Raw genomic sequence first — 15491 nt, 5'->3', positions numbered from 1 at the left:
CAACTTGGTCTGTTAGTAATTAAAGACTTATAATAGTCAATATATAAGAAAGTAAGCTAATTTGTTGAGATAGCAAAATTTCTTCTTTTTGTTTCAAGAAAGTCGCGGGACGAGTCATGAGCAAGTCGACGTGCTTAGAGGCTTAATGGAAACACTGTAGAATTTTGTAGGCTTTTTGGTGGCAGGGGTAATTTGGGAGTCGTTAGAGACTTGAGGCCAAATTCTGCCGGTGAAGACAGACAGCGACGCGTGGCCACCGACATCGTGTGTGGGGCGCATAATGCTCTTTTGTGTGGTGCAGCAGTTTTATGTTAAGGATTGAAATCCCAGCGGGGTGACCGGAGTGGTTATGAAAGGAATTTATTCTTTATTGCTTTATTCTTTATTCTATTGGAGAGAGTAATGTGCACTTACTTAGAGATGTTATTCGGAAAGAGACGGGTAGGAAGACTTGGAGTCTAAGTGGGTCTACTGTCTACAGGAGTTCGCTAGTAGGATGAGGTTCGCACAGGTTAGCAGGAACAAAAGCACGGAAGAAATTTCACTTTCTGACAACAAATTGGGTCTCAAAATGAGATGTCTTTAAATAACATTGTAGTGGAGTAGTATTTCTTACATAGTAGTCTCCATGATAAAGAGGCAGTCATTATACTTAATTATGGAGAATTATATTTACAATACTTCATGTGACTTTGAATGTAACGAGTGGTCTAACTACAGTACCACGTCATATGTGGTACGTTCTGAGCTGGGATATCGTACTCGGTCTACAGCTTTAGTGAACCTTGGTCAGATTAAGCTGGGAAAATATTCAAGTTGGTTTTTGTCTCTAGGAGAAGACGTTTGAAATGTTGTAAATGAAATGATTTGTATATACCTGTACAAACAGAATTTAGACTTATTAAAGTCTAAAAGTTACAAGTTAAATTCAAACGTTCGGACATCAAGTTTGTAGTTGTACTGCCTGGATGCTGGAATGAATGCCTGTAGACGATACGTGAACAGTGATCAGTGATTGAGGTTGTGGATATGAGATTTAATTAAGTATTGTAGATTAATAAAGACACTGGACAAATCTTTGCACCACGTTCATATACTTTGAACAAACGAACCGCACATCGAAGCCTTTTAAACACGTTACCAACAAACGCGAGGTCCTAGAACTCATTGGATAGCCTTGGTGATTGGAGGGAGAGTGAGTGCCTGAGATGTTTGGTATCTGTGTGTGTACACGCATGTAGAAGTCTAGCTGTGACAGTTAGAGATTGAGGCTCTACTTTAAATGCTTACCTACACATGATCAATGTTAATTTGGATACAGAGAAGGTTAGAAGAATTCTGACTTAGCTTACCCTAAATGCTTGGTCGATTCTTTGAGGTATTTCCTCGTATATTAGATGAATAAGATGAGCGAATGATTGCCGATGCTAGTTTGTGTGGGCTGTGTTAGACTGGAGTACTCAACTGAGAGTGGTGCACATGCTCGAGTGGCGCGAACATGAGGTATGCGCGCATGTGAGATGCAGTGTGTGCGTGCGCATTCTGTACTGACACTGGTGATGATTAATTATAGGCGTCAAGGTTATACGCAAGAGGAATACCAGTATGTAATGTACACATGCAGCCACAACATTCTTTAGCATAGACATTGTTTACATATAGGAACTCACTCAAGTTACAGATCTCTCTCTCCAAACACGTTAGCTGAGGAAGTTAGTTCTCGACTTCTCAGCAGGGAGTGGTACACCCAAAAATTACCTGGTGGCAGCATACTACAGGATTAGGAGATGTGGATATTCTCAGATGCTCAGTCTCTATTTATTTCCCCCCCCCTTCTCGCGTTACAATAGTTTTAACCAGAAACCCTCAAGGCAAAGCATATTTGTATACTATTCGCTGACTAGCGGTGCTAAAGGCCTACAGCTTTAAAGCATCCAGGTGGGCAGCGAATGAATCGAAATGTACGCACGAAATATCGAACAATTTCTCCTCATTTTCTTTTGAACTGTTGAAGAACAAATCCTCTTCATGGTCAAGTTGTCCGCATCAAAAACAATTGCACTAAAAAATGGCATGCTCAGATTTCCATGTTATAATATTCTTGGGAAAACTAAAGATCTGCCATATTAATTCAATTATGTGTATTAGATGAGGTGAATTTGTCATCACCTCACAACTTTGCTTGCATACCCATTTCTTTTGAAATGGGTTGCAATTAAGAAAAATGCACAAAACTAGATAATAATAATAATAATAATAATAATGATAATAATAATAACGATAATAATAAGGATCCTATTATCATTAATGTTCCATGGGTCTCCTTAATCACTTTGACGGGTATAACGATGGACAGCAAGAATTTCAGTTGAGAGGATTTTTCCTTGATTCCAAGATATGAATTATGGCTCTAATAATATTCCAATTATCATTATTCTTTTTTAGCTTCGTCAAAGTAGGGTCTATTGTATAATAATCTGTTCGGTGTTCTCTATTCTCTAAAGAAATGGTAGGAGTACCGTGTAAATGACTCTCTTCTTTCTTTTCATAAGATAATAGGGATAGCGCGAACGCAGATCCCTGCTAACAGAAATTATACGCCCGCGGCCGTGATGACCGCGCAAGGTTCAGCAAGCCAGAGTGCAATGAGCAAGCCTCGCCCTGGGAGTGCGTTATTCCTGATCAACGCAACTCCTGCGCCAGGTAAGTATGCTCATAAATTATTGAGCCAAGTTCAGGTTCAAAGTGGCATATCATGTGGGGATGGTTACAAAAGTGCTTGGAGAAGATTATAATCCATGGCTCAAGGTAACTTTCCAGTCAATATGACTCAATTTGTACAGTTTTCTTGCTTTGCTCACCTTCATTTAATAAATAAAAAACTATGTAAATAAAGTAAACTGTCTTTTATTGTATAATCATGACTTTGGAAAGCCGACTAGAAGAAAAAGCAGTCCCTTTCTTGCCACGCGGAACTGACGAGTGAATCGATGTGCATGTGAATATGAAATGCATATTGTAATACTGAGTCATCAGCAAGTGACTCAATCATTGCGCATCACTGCGCATGCGCTAGTCACATCTTCCTATCTATCTACTCCTAGTATCCGACTGCGATTACATGCACCATGCGACACGCTGTGCGCTATGCCCTACTCAGTAGTTATCGAGATATTGCACAACAATGTTCCCATTGCAAAGGGCAGCAGAAAGATTGTTATAATAGTAGTGCGTTTGTGTTGGTGTGTCTAAGGTGAATCCAAAGTTTATTTGATGAACATTGGTTTTGAAATGGATGAGATATCCAAAACAAAGGGATCCTGATAAAAGGTGGAACCCATCTTTTATTAGGATCACTTTCTTTTACTTTGTTTCTGGATGTCTCAACCATTTCAAAACCGATTTTCATCAAATAAGCTTTGAATTCCTCTTAGAATTGTATGCTCCTAAACATTAAACATTTCACGACATGGATTCTTAGTATCTTGTAAAAGGTTTAAAGCTGTTAGAATCCTCACCTCAACCAATACTATACCATCCAAAACAAAACAATCTTATATTATTGATGTGGATTGAGTAAAAGCAGCCATATACTAGCACACATCAGTGGAAGTTTGAGCAAAATCAGACAGTCGATTTGATAATAATGATATAAAAGTTCTTAATTTTGAAATTTCGATGCTGCCATCGCTAGATAAGAAGAATTCTTGACATCATTGTGGACGACAATAATATGTAGAAAACAGAAATAAAATTCAACATAGGGGCTACTTTCATTGTTCTATCAAATGAAAAAAACACTTAATTGGCTTGCCTCTTTCAGACAGTGAAAAGGGAAGCATTATTACCTTAACGTAATGTCAGTAACAAGCCAATGGAATGGTTACTGTTCATGAAAAATGAAAATTTTGTGGAAATCTCTTTATTTTCTTTATCATATTCTTACTAAAGTACTGAAAGACATTGGAATGCACCTTCCCCTCGACTCAGTATAACTTGCATGTTTCTGTTGTATTAATGCAATGTCTCTTGTTAATCATGTCAGTAATTAAGCAATGATGAGGTAAAAACAAGGTGAGGTAATAAGAAGAATATTGATTAGTTCTGTCTTTTGCATGAAGATTGTAAGGGGATAGCGCGAACGCAGATCCCCGCTACCATAAATTATACGCCCGAGTTCCCCACGTTTGGGGGAATCGCAAGGTTCAGCAAGCCGGAGTGCAATGGCAAGCCTCGCCCTGGGAGTGCGTCCTTCTTGATCAACGCAACTCCTGCGCCAGGTAAGTATGCTCATAAATTATTGAGCCAAGTGCAGGTTCAAAGTGATATATCATGTGGGGATGGTTACAAAAGTGCTTGGAGAAGATTATAATCCATGGCTCAAGGTAACTTTCCAGTCAATATGACTCAATTTTTACAGTTTTCTTGCTTTGCTCACCTTCATTTGATAAACAAAAAACTGTCTTTTATTATGTAATCATGACTTTGGAAAGCCGACTAGAAGAAAAAAGCAGTCCCTTTCTTGCCACGCGGAACTGACGAGTGAATCGATGTGAATATGGAATACATATTCATTGCAATACTGAGTCATCTGCAAGTGACTCAATCATTGCGCATCACTGCGCATGCGCTATAAGTCACATCTTCCTATCTATCTACTCCTAGTATCCGACTGCGATTACATGCACCATGCGACGACAATGATTACCATGTAGCCATACTCATAACTGTAGGCCTACGTGTGCATGCTATGCGCTATGCCCTACTCAGTAGTTATCGAGATATTGCACAACAATGTTCCCATTGCAAAGGGCAGCAGAAAGATTGTTATAATAGTAGTGCGTGTGTGTTGGGGGGGGGGGGTGTTCGTGGTTGGATGCTGTGGGTCGAGGGTCAACGCTCCCCCCTCCCCCTTCGATTTGATGGGAAGAATCTCTTGGTAAACTTCGAAAGTTGTGGGTTTTCCTTTTTTTTTCTATTTCTTCTCTTGCATGGGGAGGGGGGAGGGCAGAAAGTGCACAAAGTGGAGGGGGGCGTGGGGCTGCACGCCCCGTTTCCGCGGTCTTACAAAGGGTCATGACATAGATTGATATATTGCAATAACATGGAATCGAGGATGCTTTGACAAAAATCGAGCCTTCGAGCATTTAGTGCGAGGAAAGACGATAGACGATAAGACGGTTGCTCTGATTGATGGAGTGTCATTACAAGCTCGTAAATTAAGTCATGTAAGTTATCAGGGGAGCGTCGAAAATTGGGCTCGATGTTATCCCCCATTCTCCTGTAATCCGATATTGTCGAACGCGTGCAGCTTTCTCGTCGACTCGCGTGATGTCAGAAAGGCGAGATAAAGGAAACAAAAACAAAAACAATATTAAAGGGATGGACACAGTTTCGTTTGAGATGGGGCTTCCGGGTTCCAACGTTTTTTGACGATGATTTTTTTTAAAAGAAAATGATAATCTCTTATGGCAGGTGAAAGAGCATTAATTCTAAGGTGAATCCGAAGTTTATTTGATGAACATTGGTTTTGAAATGGATGAGATACCCAAAACAAAGGGATACTGATAAAAGGTGGGACCCATCTTTTATTAGGATCACTTTCTTTTACTTTGTTTCTGGATGTCTCAACCATTTCAAAACCGATTTTCAGCAAATAAGCTTTGAATTCCTCTTAGAATTGTATGCTCCTAAAGCTGGTATCTCACTGAGCGGCGAACGTTTGCGAACGTAGCGAATTTGAGATTCGCCAACTTTTCTGACGAATGTTTGCGAAAAATCAAAGTTCGCTTCTGCCATTAACGACAGTCAGCGACTTTTAGCGATGTTTAGCGACAATTAGCAACACTTTAGTGAATGTTTGCGAAAGTGTTTGCGAACACAGGTGGCGACTATCAGCGAATGTTAGCAAATGTTAGCGACAATTTTGCAAATGTTAGCAAATGTTAGCGACAATTTTGCAAATGTTAGCGACAGTTTTGCAAATATTAGCAACTGTTTGCAAATCCTTTGCGACAATTTTGCGAATGTTCTTGGACCTAGAAAAGTACCAGGCGATTGTGTATAGTAAGACCCATAAAACGACATAAAACCTTCCACTGAATTCAGATCTCTTGTGACAACCGTTCAAGATGGATTTCCAGGATATGGGAATAAATTTCTGCCAAGAAGAGGCTCAAGGTGTTGCTATCCTTGAAGAGCTGCTTTGTCAGGCTGCTGCTACAGCTATAGTGCAGCATAAGAGAAATGAAATAAAGAAAAACGAGAAAGGAAGAAGAAAAGAAAGACTGTTGGGGTCAGAGAGTGCTTGTTGCAGAGGACAGACTTAAGTCAATATGAAAAGCTTTTGAAGCAATTACAATCATGATGGAGATGTCAAGAGCTTCAAGAACTTTCTTAGAGTGAAACCTTGTCTGTTTCAGAAGCTTTTATATAGGAACCATGTGGTTACTTGTTCGCTAGCAGTGGCGAATCATATAAAAATGTTAGCGACACCGTATTACGACCGTTTACGAATTCTTACGAGTGTTTTGCGAATGTTTGCAACTGTTAGCGAAAATACAAATTCGCAAAGGTTCGCAAAGAAATTTTGAACATGTTCAAAATTTCTTTGCGACAAGAAAAACTGTTTGCGACAATAAAAACCGTTTGCGAACTTTCTTGCGAATGTTAACGAACCTTTTGCAACCGTTTACGAACCCTGGCGAATTCCCAAATTCGCTACGTTCGCAAACGTTCGCCGCTCAGTGAGATACCCCCTTTAACAATATGTAGAAAACAAAAATAAAATTCAACATAGGGGCTACTTTCATTGTTCTATCAAATGAAAAAGCACTTAATTGGCTTGCCTCTTTCAGACAGTGAAAAGGGGAGCATTATTACCCTTAACGTAACAAGCCAATGGAATGGTTACTGTTCATGAAAAATGGAAATTTTGTGGATATCTCTTTATTTTTCTGTATTATATTCTTACTAAAGTACTGAAAGACATTGGAATGCACCTTCCCCTCGACTCAGTATAACTTGCATGTTTTTGTTGTATTAATGCAATATCTCTTGTCAATCATGTCATTAATTAAGCAATGATTACAGATGAGGAAAAAACAAGGTGAGTAAATTTCCACGAATATTGATTAGTTCTGTCTTTTGCGTTTAGATTGTAAGGGGATAGCGCGAACGCAGATCCCCGCTACCATAAATTATACGCCCGAGTTCCCCACGTTTGGGGGAATCGCAAGGTTCAGCAAGCCGGAGTGCAATGGCAAGCCTCGCCCTGGGAGTGCGTCCTTCTTGATCAACGCAACTCCTGCGCCAGGTAAGTATGCTCTCTTTGCGTTCACCCAAGTTCAGGTTCAAAGCGACACATTATGTTAGGGTGGTTATACAAAGAGTCTTGCAATAGATCATAATCCGAAACTCATGATAATATTCTGGCCAATATGGATCGCTGTGCAGTCTTCCTACTTCACACATTGTCAGTCGATAATCTTATAAAAAGAAATAAAGTAGATTATCTTTAAATTGTAAATTCTGAATTTACAAAGCCGACTACGAGAGAAATGCAGTTCCCTCTCTTGCCACGCGGAACTCGATGTGCATATTCATGCATATTCATAAAGTGATGACGTCATCGAGTCACTAAACCACCGCGCATGCGCCTGTCACAAGCTCACCGTTATCATGCCCCGCAACTGATATCATAATTACGCTGAATAATAATGGGTACAATGTGCAATGCCCGCGTCACAGTTGCTCAAGAATATTACTATCGTGTGCAAAGGGTTGTGCTTTACTCTAGGTGACAGATATTGGTAAGCGAGTAAATAGGACTAATTCGTGATGATTGACTCTCGCTCACTCGGCCACCATGAATCAGTCGGATTATAATGAGCGCTGAGAAGACGGTTAGTTATATAAGGTGCAAGGTTGTTGCATAGACTTTCAGAAATCAAGATTGACTCTCGCTCACTCGGCCACCATGAATCAGTCGGATTATAATGAGCGCTGAGAAGACGGTATAAGGTGCAAGGTTGTTGCATAGACTTTCAGAAATCAAGTGAAATGTATATTCATTCTTAACATAACATGTTCCATATGACTGCAGAAACTGACTCAGGTTCCTTTTTTCTCTCTAAATTGGAGACATTGCTGAAAACTTGTCTATTTACTCAATCCTAATTTTGTTGTTGTTATGTACACAATGCTGTATCTCACTTCAATATTTTTTCCGGATTATTGTGCTTAGAAACATCAGTATTAAGCGCTATATAAGTGTTATTCATTATCATTATCATTATCATTATCATTATGCATGCGAAATGTGTGAAATAACGCTGTTGGATAGCACTTTCAGTTTGGGTAAGGACGAAAATACGAAAAAATCATTACATGGGACTACATGCACGGACATTGATGACATGACTCATAATTATGCAAATATCTCAGCAGTGAAAAGAGATACCCGGTAAATACCTGAAATTTCTGTATTGGTGTCCTAAGATATCAATGTACAAAATTAGGTAGAAAATTTGGAAAAACTTCTACAAAAATTTGAAATATATTATGAATTTTCATATATTTACACGGCAATTATGGTATCTTTCAATATGAAAATTTGTAAGAAAGATATTGTTCAGAGGGTGAAGGTTCAGGTGTGAGTTTATTCAATTTGTCTCCCTCTACAAATCAAATTCAATTTTGTTAAAATCGCAACTGCTGATCTGTAAATTAACAAACATGTCGGGGGAAAAGAGGAACCAGTGGGTTCGAGTCTCACTGGTTCCTTTTTTCCCGACACCTTTGTTAACTTACAGATCAGCAGTTGCGATCTTAACAAATTTGATTTGTAGAGGTAGACAAATTGAAGAAACTCATATATGAAAATTTGTGTTTGGCATAGAATATAAATGATATGGCAGTCAATGGCAAGGAAATTTTGTTAGCTGAAATTTTCAATCTATCCTCTTCAAAATGAGGTACATGTATAACATAACATAAACACTTGAAATATAATATTCTTAAACAATTTCCTAAATATTTGTGTTGGCCCCCAGACTAGAAATGCCAGAATACTCCCAGCAGAAGGGGCATTCCAGACGTTTATCATTATTTCATATGTAGTACATAAATCAACATCTCCATGTATAGATTTGTGGAATTTATTGTAGTTCTTGAGCAGAGAAACAATACTTTGAAAAACCTTAAACAAACTACACTGAACAAGGATGATGACATATCAGGAGGCTCACATAATTATTTCAGAAATGTAGCAGTGTAATCCCATTACAATACCGCTCGCTTTCGATTTTTCCCCTTTTTCTCATTTCTTTTTTTTTTCTTTCTTTTTGATAAAGTAATCTGAGTATTGATTGGGCTGGTACCCTCACTGATTTCATTATCAGTTGTAATAGTAATGATTTTTTTTTTTTTAGTTTTGAGCAGTGTTGCCATGTTGACAGAATATTTTTTCATCTCTGTTTTTTTTTTTTTTTCGTTTTTGTAAAAGCAATTTTAGAATTGATTGGGCTGGTACCCTCATTGATTGATTACTTCTTGTGATTTGCCACATGTGACCACTGTAATATGTGTTCTTTTTTTAATATCATGTCTTTATGTCATTGTTTGTACAGAGCACCGAAATAATCTGTCTGTTTTTATAACTATATGATTGTAAAACATGTGCAATTCAGCCTTTGGCTGCCAGACATGATTTTTAATAACCTGTTCAAAACCTGTTCAATTCACCTGTGTATAATCTAGGCATGCCTTCTTCTTTTGTTCTCTCAGAGTTCTTCCTTGAGCCCCAACTCATGAATTCTTATGGTGGCACTGCCATGTCATCATCCTTCATTTCAATTTGTCATAAATTTCGAAAATATTCTTATTCTTCATCCCAATTATCATAAGTTATGAAACTCTGTCTTCAGTATAACTAATTTATAGTTGTTCAAATGTAAAAATCTGAAAATCATCCGGAGGTCTCCTTTAAGAATGACTACCCCCTCTTTCCAATATAATGAGAAATGAGGGGGACCAATGAAAAAATGAAAGATACAGTCATACCCGATCAGTTAAATTTGCTTATGAATTGCTTTCTTTCCATTGTAATTGTAAGGGGATAGCGCGAACGCAGATCCCCGCTACCATAAATTATACGCCCGAGTTCCCCACGTTTGGGGGAATCGCAAGGTTCAGCAAGCCGGAGTGCAATGGCAAGCCTCGCCCTGGGAATGCGTCCTTCTTGATCAACGCAACTCCTGCGCCAGGTAAGTATGATTTTAAAACTGCGCTGAAATTTCTAATATATGTCTATTCATCGTTATGTCCTGGTTATCATGTCTCCAATGATGTGTATTTGAATTGTTTCTTTCATCAATTATCACTTTAATCTTTGCTCAGCTTATCCGGACATACTTGTTAAAAAGATACGTTCATATGAATATCATTTTGTGGAAAATTGTTAAGTTAAAAAACCTGTAATTTCAACAAAAATCGTCTATCATTCTCTTTCTACAGGCGGCATCGCCCTCTAATCAGTGAATATTCATGAGGATCGTACGAGATATGCATGACGTCACACAGTCATGCGGAGCTGGTGCGCATGCGCGGGGATTCAATAGTGACTACATGACCAGTATACGTTCTTCTTTCACGCATTCTTCATAGCTATACACGTTTCCATTCACGTTGCTTGAAATCGCAACCTTTCTGGACCGTCTGCTTCCCGGTCACAATAGGCCTAATCAGCAGACGAATCGCATATGATTCGGATAAAAGATGATAGAATACATTACTACTACTAGGCCTATGTGTAATCATGAGTTGGGTGCCGTTGGTGTCCAGGGTTCGCATAACATCGATCGTTTGTAGGGTATACAATGCCTTTAGTCATAGAAAATTATAAACTAAACTGAGGAAAACGGGTGTTCGGCAGGACGAATAACCTGTTTTATTGACACCTAGTACCTTCCTGGATGGACTTTAATGCTACAGAAGCTCTATGGTTTGTATCTCTCACGGAGTTTAGTTTCAACAAGGAGCTTTGAAGCTTCTTGGTATCAAGGTGGTAGCTATATGCGAGCTTAATACGTAGTTTGCAGGCACAAACCCGTGTTGATCGTAAAGGAGTCTGCGTGCGCCAAGACTACTTCACGCACCACGGGCAGTGACTGCAGCACGGACAGTCTTCTTCTTCTTCTTCTTCTCGAGTCAATACACAAGTCCTGTCCAGTGCAGAGTGCAGGATCAGTGTCAGTGGTGCATGTAGTAGTCTTGGCGCAGACTCGATTACGACAACAAGGGTTTGTGCCTCACGCAAACTTGGTTCACCTTGCATGGTCTCCTCCCTGGTTTAATTTATAGCAGCCACGCGAGTTTGACTGACGGGTGACTCTTTCAAAGCCCATATCTCTCCGTCAAACCGATTACTTTACAACAGCAACAATAAAAGTGACTCGACCATGTCGTAATCCAATTAGCACATCAGCTAGCTCCTGATTTATCACGTTCAGGCGCGTGGACTGACAGGCGACAGGTCGTAAATCAAGAAGCCGTTGATTCACTAAATGGCAGCTAGCTATATGACAGATCCTCCGATGAAATACAAGATTGTTCTAGCATTCTGTCTTTGCGCTATATCGTGGATAATACTGTGATTGTTACGTCCTTTCAGATTTGTTGGTAAATTATGTATTGTATACATCAAATATTTTGTCTGTCTGTTTGAACGAATTTTGTTTTGTTTATAAAGTAAGGGACCTAATTCCCCGGACCTAATCACTCATTAAGCAAATAACTAAAAAAGTTATCTGTAAAGATGATTAACGACATACTGCTAGATTGTTCATTTAGCCTTTGGACAAGGCCTAGCGTGCTGCTTGTCAGCCGATTAGTGTCTGAAAATTAATAGACCAAGGCAATGTGCGTACCACAAAGAAATATTACTTTATAGGGTGAGGTGGTGACGTCATCAGCTCACTCATTTGCATATATTCACATCAACTGTTCGCAAACTGTAAGGCAAAAATTAGGGAAACTTCACAATTTCATCAATTTTCCAAATCTAATCCGATTTTGATGAAAAGTTCACTGTTGCACTCACAGAATAATCATCGCCCTTTCTTTTCTGACTAACTTTAACTGGTCCGGAATTGAACTTCTGTCTTCTTCACGTTTATGCCTCTGTAGTACAAGTAGGCCTACATGTATGTTCTGTGTAGAAGACGTGTGATTTTCCCGTTGGGAGAGGGTGACATGATAGAGAAAAGAAAACAAAAACTATTTCAGTATACAAGTGTATATATATATACACTCAGCAAAAAAAAAAAGTAAGTTCCCCCCTAACATTTTTGAATATATCTCAAAAAGTGTTTTACGGATTTTCATAATTCAAACGGGAATGGATAGGAAATTTCATTACTCATAACATGAATGGCATATCATTGCCACCAGATATCATTATTGGTGTAAAAAAAAACGCATTTTATGTCAAAATGCATGGGGAAAAAAGTTGCACTTTAGGCTATAAATGTATGAAGCATATTGTATGCATTTCCTATGTAAGTTAGCAAATGACCTTTTTAAATTGTGTAATTCTCAGGAATTTCTTCAGGTACAATGTGCTTCCCTATTAAAGGGATCGTACAGTTCTGGTTGAGGCCTAATTTCCGGTTTCTACCATTTTCAGGTGGGATAATGAGAAATCTCATATAAAATATAAAAGAGCATGCAATTTTATGAGGAATTCAACGTTTATTTGTTGAAAATTGGTTTTGAAATGGCTGAGATATCAAAAAAGAGCGATTCCAATAAAGTGTGGGACCCACACTTTGTAACGATCGCTTTGTTTTTCTTTGTTTTTGGATGTTTCAGTCATTCCAAACCCGATTTTCATCAAATAAACTTTGAATTCCTCTTAAAATGGTATGCTCTGTACTATATCATAAGTGTTTTCTTGGTATCTTGCAAAAATTTAAAAGCTCAATTTTCATCTCAACCAAAACTGTACTATCCCTTTAAACAGATGTTATGCATACTTTTTAAACAATAGCCTTTTCGATGTGAAAATGTTGGGAGAAGCCATGTGATTTGTAATTCCAATTTGGATTGATCACATTAATGTGCCTATGGCCATTTTGCATCCTGCGCTCAAGTTGTAGATCAGTTTGTTGAGGTAAATGGCATCGAACGTATGGAGTGGCCTACAAGATCCCCTGACTGTAATCCAGTAGAGAATCTTTGGGATATCATTAGGCGGAAAGCAAGCAAGGAGGTGAAAAATGACACTTTTCTGCAATAATTTCAGCGCATCTTGCAGAGAGCATGGGCCAACATTGAACAGCGCCAAGTACAAACTTCAGTTAACAGTATGAGGACGAGATGCCGGCTGGTCATTGAAGCGGATGGTGGACCTATAAATTATCGAATACTTGACTGTATGCTCATGAAAAGAAAGAGATAGAAAAATATGCAATAAACCATGCTTAAATGTTCAGAATCATGATTGACTGTTTGATTATTTGTGTAAAAGTCACTGCAAATCACTTACGTGCAACTTTTGTTTGTGTGTGTATGTATGTACAGCTGTATGTCATGGCTGACTCACACTCACTGGCCATATTGTGTTGGGTTCTAGATGTATTCTATTGATCATTCTGACACAGTATTATAACATGGAAAATAAAATATATTCCTTTTTTTACGCTACACTTTTGAAAAAAAAAATGCTTGAAGGGATCGTAAAGTTTTGGTTGAGACCTAATTTCAGGTTTCCAACACTTTTTGGTGAGATAATGATAAACCTCTTATGAAATATGAAAGAGCACGTAATTCTATGAGGAATTCAATGTTTATTTGATGAAAATTGGTTTTGAAATGGCTGAGATATCCAAAAAAGAGCAAATCTAATAAAGTGTGGGACCCACACTTTATTACGATCGCTTTGTTTTACTTTGTTTTTGGATGTTTCAGTCATTCCAAACCCAATTTTCATCAAATAAACTTTGAATTCCTCTTAAATGGTATGCTCTGTACTTTATCAATAGTGTTTTCTTGGTTTCTCGCAAAAAGTTAAAAGCCCAATTTCATCTCCACCAAAACTGTACCATCCCTTTAACGTTGCTCTCATAAGATTCCTTTCAAGATAAGATCTCAGTGGCATGGTAGTTGTTTCATGTCTGCTTGTATTATCATTGTTAATTTCCCACAAATTTGACCCCCCTCAAATAAAAATTGAATAGAATATGAAAAAATGTAAGTCGTGGAGATAGGTCATGTCTTCATGAAACTACACCTATGTTACAAATATTCATTGTATGAACCAAGTACACATTGGAATGTACAGGTGAACCTGTTTTGTTTTCAATTAAATTAACAAAAGATATTCATCTTACATTCATTCATGCAGCACTTACATGCAAACTACTACTTTTTGCTTGGCTGTATTCAACTGCTCTTCTAAAAAATTATTCTATGTTCTGTAAAGTTCTGTGGTTCCACGGGACATTGCAGACTAGTGATAAACTGTGAAGTGGCTTCAAAGTTTAACATCAAGTCCTAGAGGGCACTATAATCATTTTTTTTTTTTCAAAATACATTGTAGTTGTATACATCACTGCATTTCACAAAAGTCAGTGCCAAATGGTAGTCGGTCAAACACACTTTTACTGAAACAAAATAATTCATTTTCAGACGAGAAGTGAAGTGCCAGATCACAAGGAAATCTTAACATAATGTACAAAGTCATGAAATGCAAATAACACAGTCAATCAGCATTAAACACAAATCATTTATTGTCAAATTCATTGTACTGTCGTTCAAAATAAACTTCAATTTAAAAACCAAACAGGAACATAACATGAGGGACAGGACATACATGAAATAATTACAGAAAGCTTGCATTCGTATCATTACCATAAGGATCTGCATTTATCATCAACATAACATACCAAGTGCACAGCACTGAAAACAAGCAAATGTCTAGAGCAATTTTGATTATCAATATAAAAAATGGTGATTATTTTCTTTATTTCTCCAGCTTTATTTAAAAAAAAACTTGTCTACAAAAGGTTAGCATTAAATGAAGACTGAATTTTCTATCCCCCCCCCCCTTTTTTTTTCGAACAGACAGGGAAATTACAGCTGGCCAATCTAATCAATAATTAAAAAAAATAAAACAGAAACGGTTCTGTGAAGGAGTATTCAGATCAAGCAATTAGCCGCTATCTTTTATGACAGAGATTTGGTACATGTTCTGGAAGGATTCAAAAATAACCCATTGGAAGAACCAGTGCAATTGGCTTTTGCTTCCTGATATGAGAAAATTTACCTCAGTAGAGAGCCTCTTGTTTTGAATGAAGTCACCTCTGTGGTACACTTATAGCATTGGAAGAGTGTACAGGGGAACCTTATTATAATAAGTTGCTTAGGAACACTGAAATATCCTCCTTATATCAAGTATCTCATTATATCAGTGATAAAAACACAATGTAGAA

General features: G+C 38.0%; 4 non-coding genes across 4 annotated transcripts; all 4 read right to left on the bottom strand.

The window, feature by feature from the left end:
• Positions 1–2555: 2555 nt before the first annotated feature.
• LOC139725000 (U1 spliceosomal RNA) lies at positions 2556–2711 on the bottom strand. The gene has a single exon (XR_011710525.1). It is a non-coding gene; the product is annotated as a U1 spliceosomal RNA (small nuclear RNA).
• A 1415-nt stretch (positions 2712–4126) lies between these two features.
• LOC139725014 (U1 spliceosomal RNA) lies at positions 4127–4288 on the bottom strand. Its single transcript, XR_011710528.1, has one exon. It is a non-coding gene; the product is annotated as a U1 spliceosomal RNA (small nuclear RNA).
• A 2873-nt stretch (positions 4289–7161) lies between these two features.
• Positions 7162–7323, bottom strand: LOC139724932 (U1 spliceosomal RNA). Its single transcript, XR_011710495.1, has one exon. It is a non-coding gene; the product is annotated as a U1 spliceosomal RNA (small nuclear RNA).
• A 2788-nt stretch (positions 7324–10111) lies between these two features.
• On the bottom strand, positions 10112–10273 carry LOC139724956 (U1 spliceosomal RNA). The gene has a single exon (XR_011710502.1). It is a non-coding gene; the product is annotated as a U1 spliceosomal RNA (small nuclear RNA).
• Positions 10274–15491: the final 5218 nt, after the last annotated feature.

This window comes from Diadema antillarum, unplaced genomic scaffold, assembly GCF_040938485.1.
Source record: "Diadema antillarum isolate AM-2024a unplaced genomic scaffold, OU_Dant_1.0 scf00000015, whole genome shotgun sequence".
Classification (NCBI taxonomy): Eukaryota; Metazoa; Echinodermata; class Echinoidea; order Diadematoida; family Diadematidae; genus Diadema; species Diadema antillarum.
This window is presented reverse-complemented; position numbering and strand designations above follow the sequence as displayed.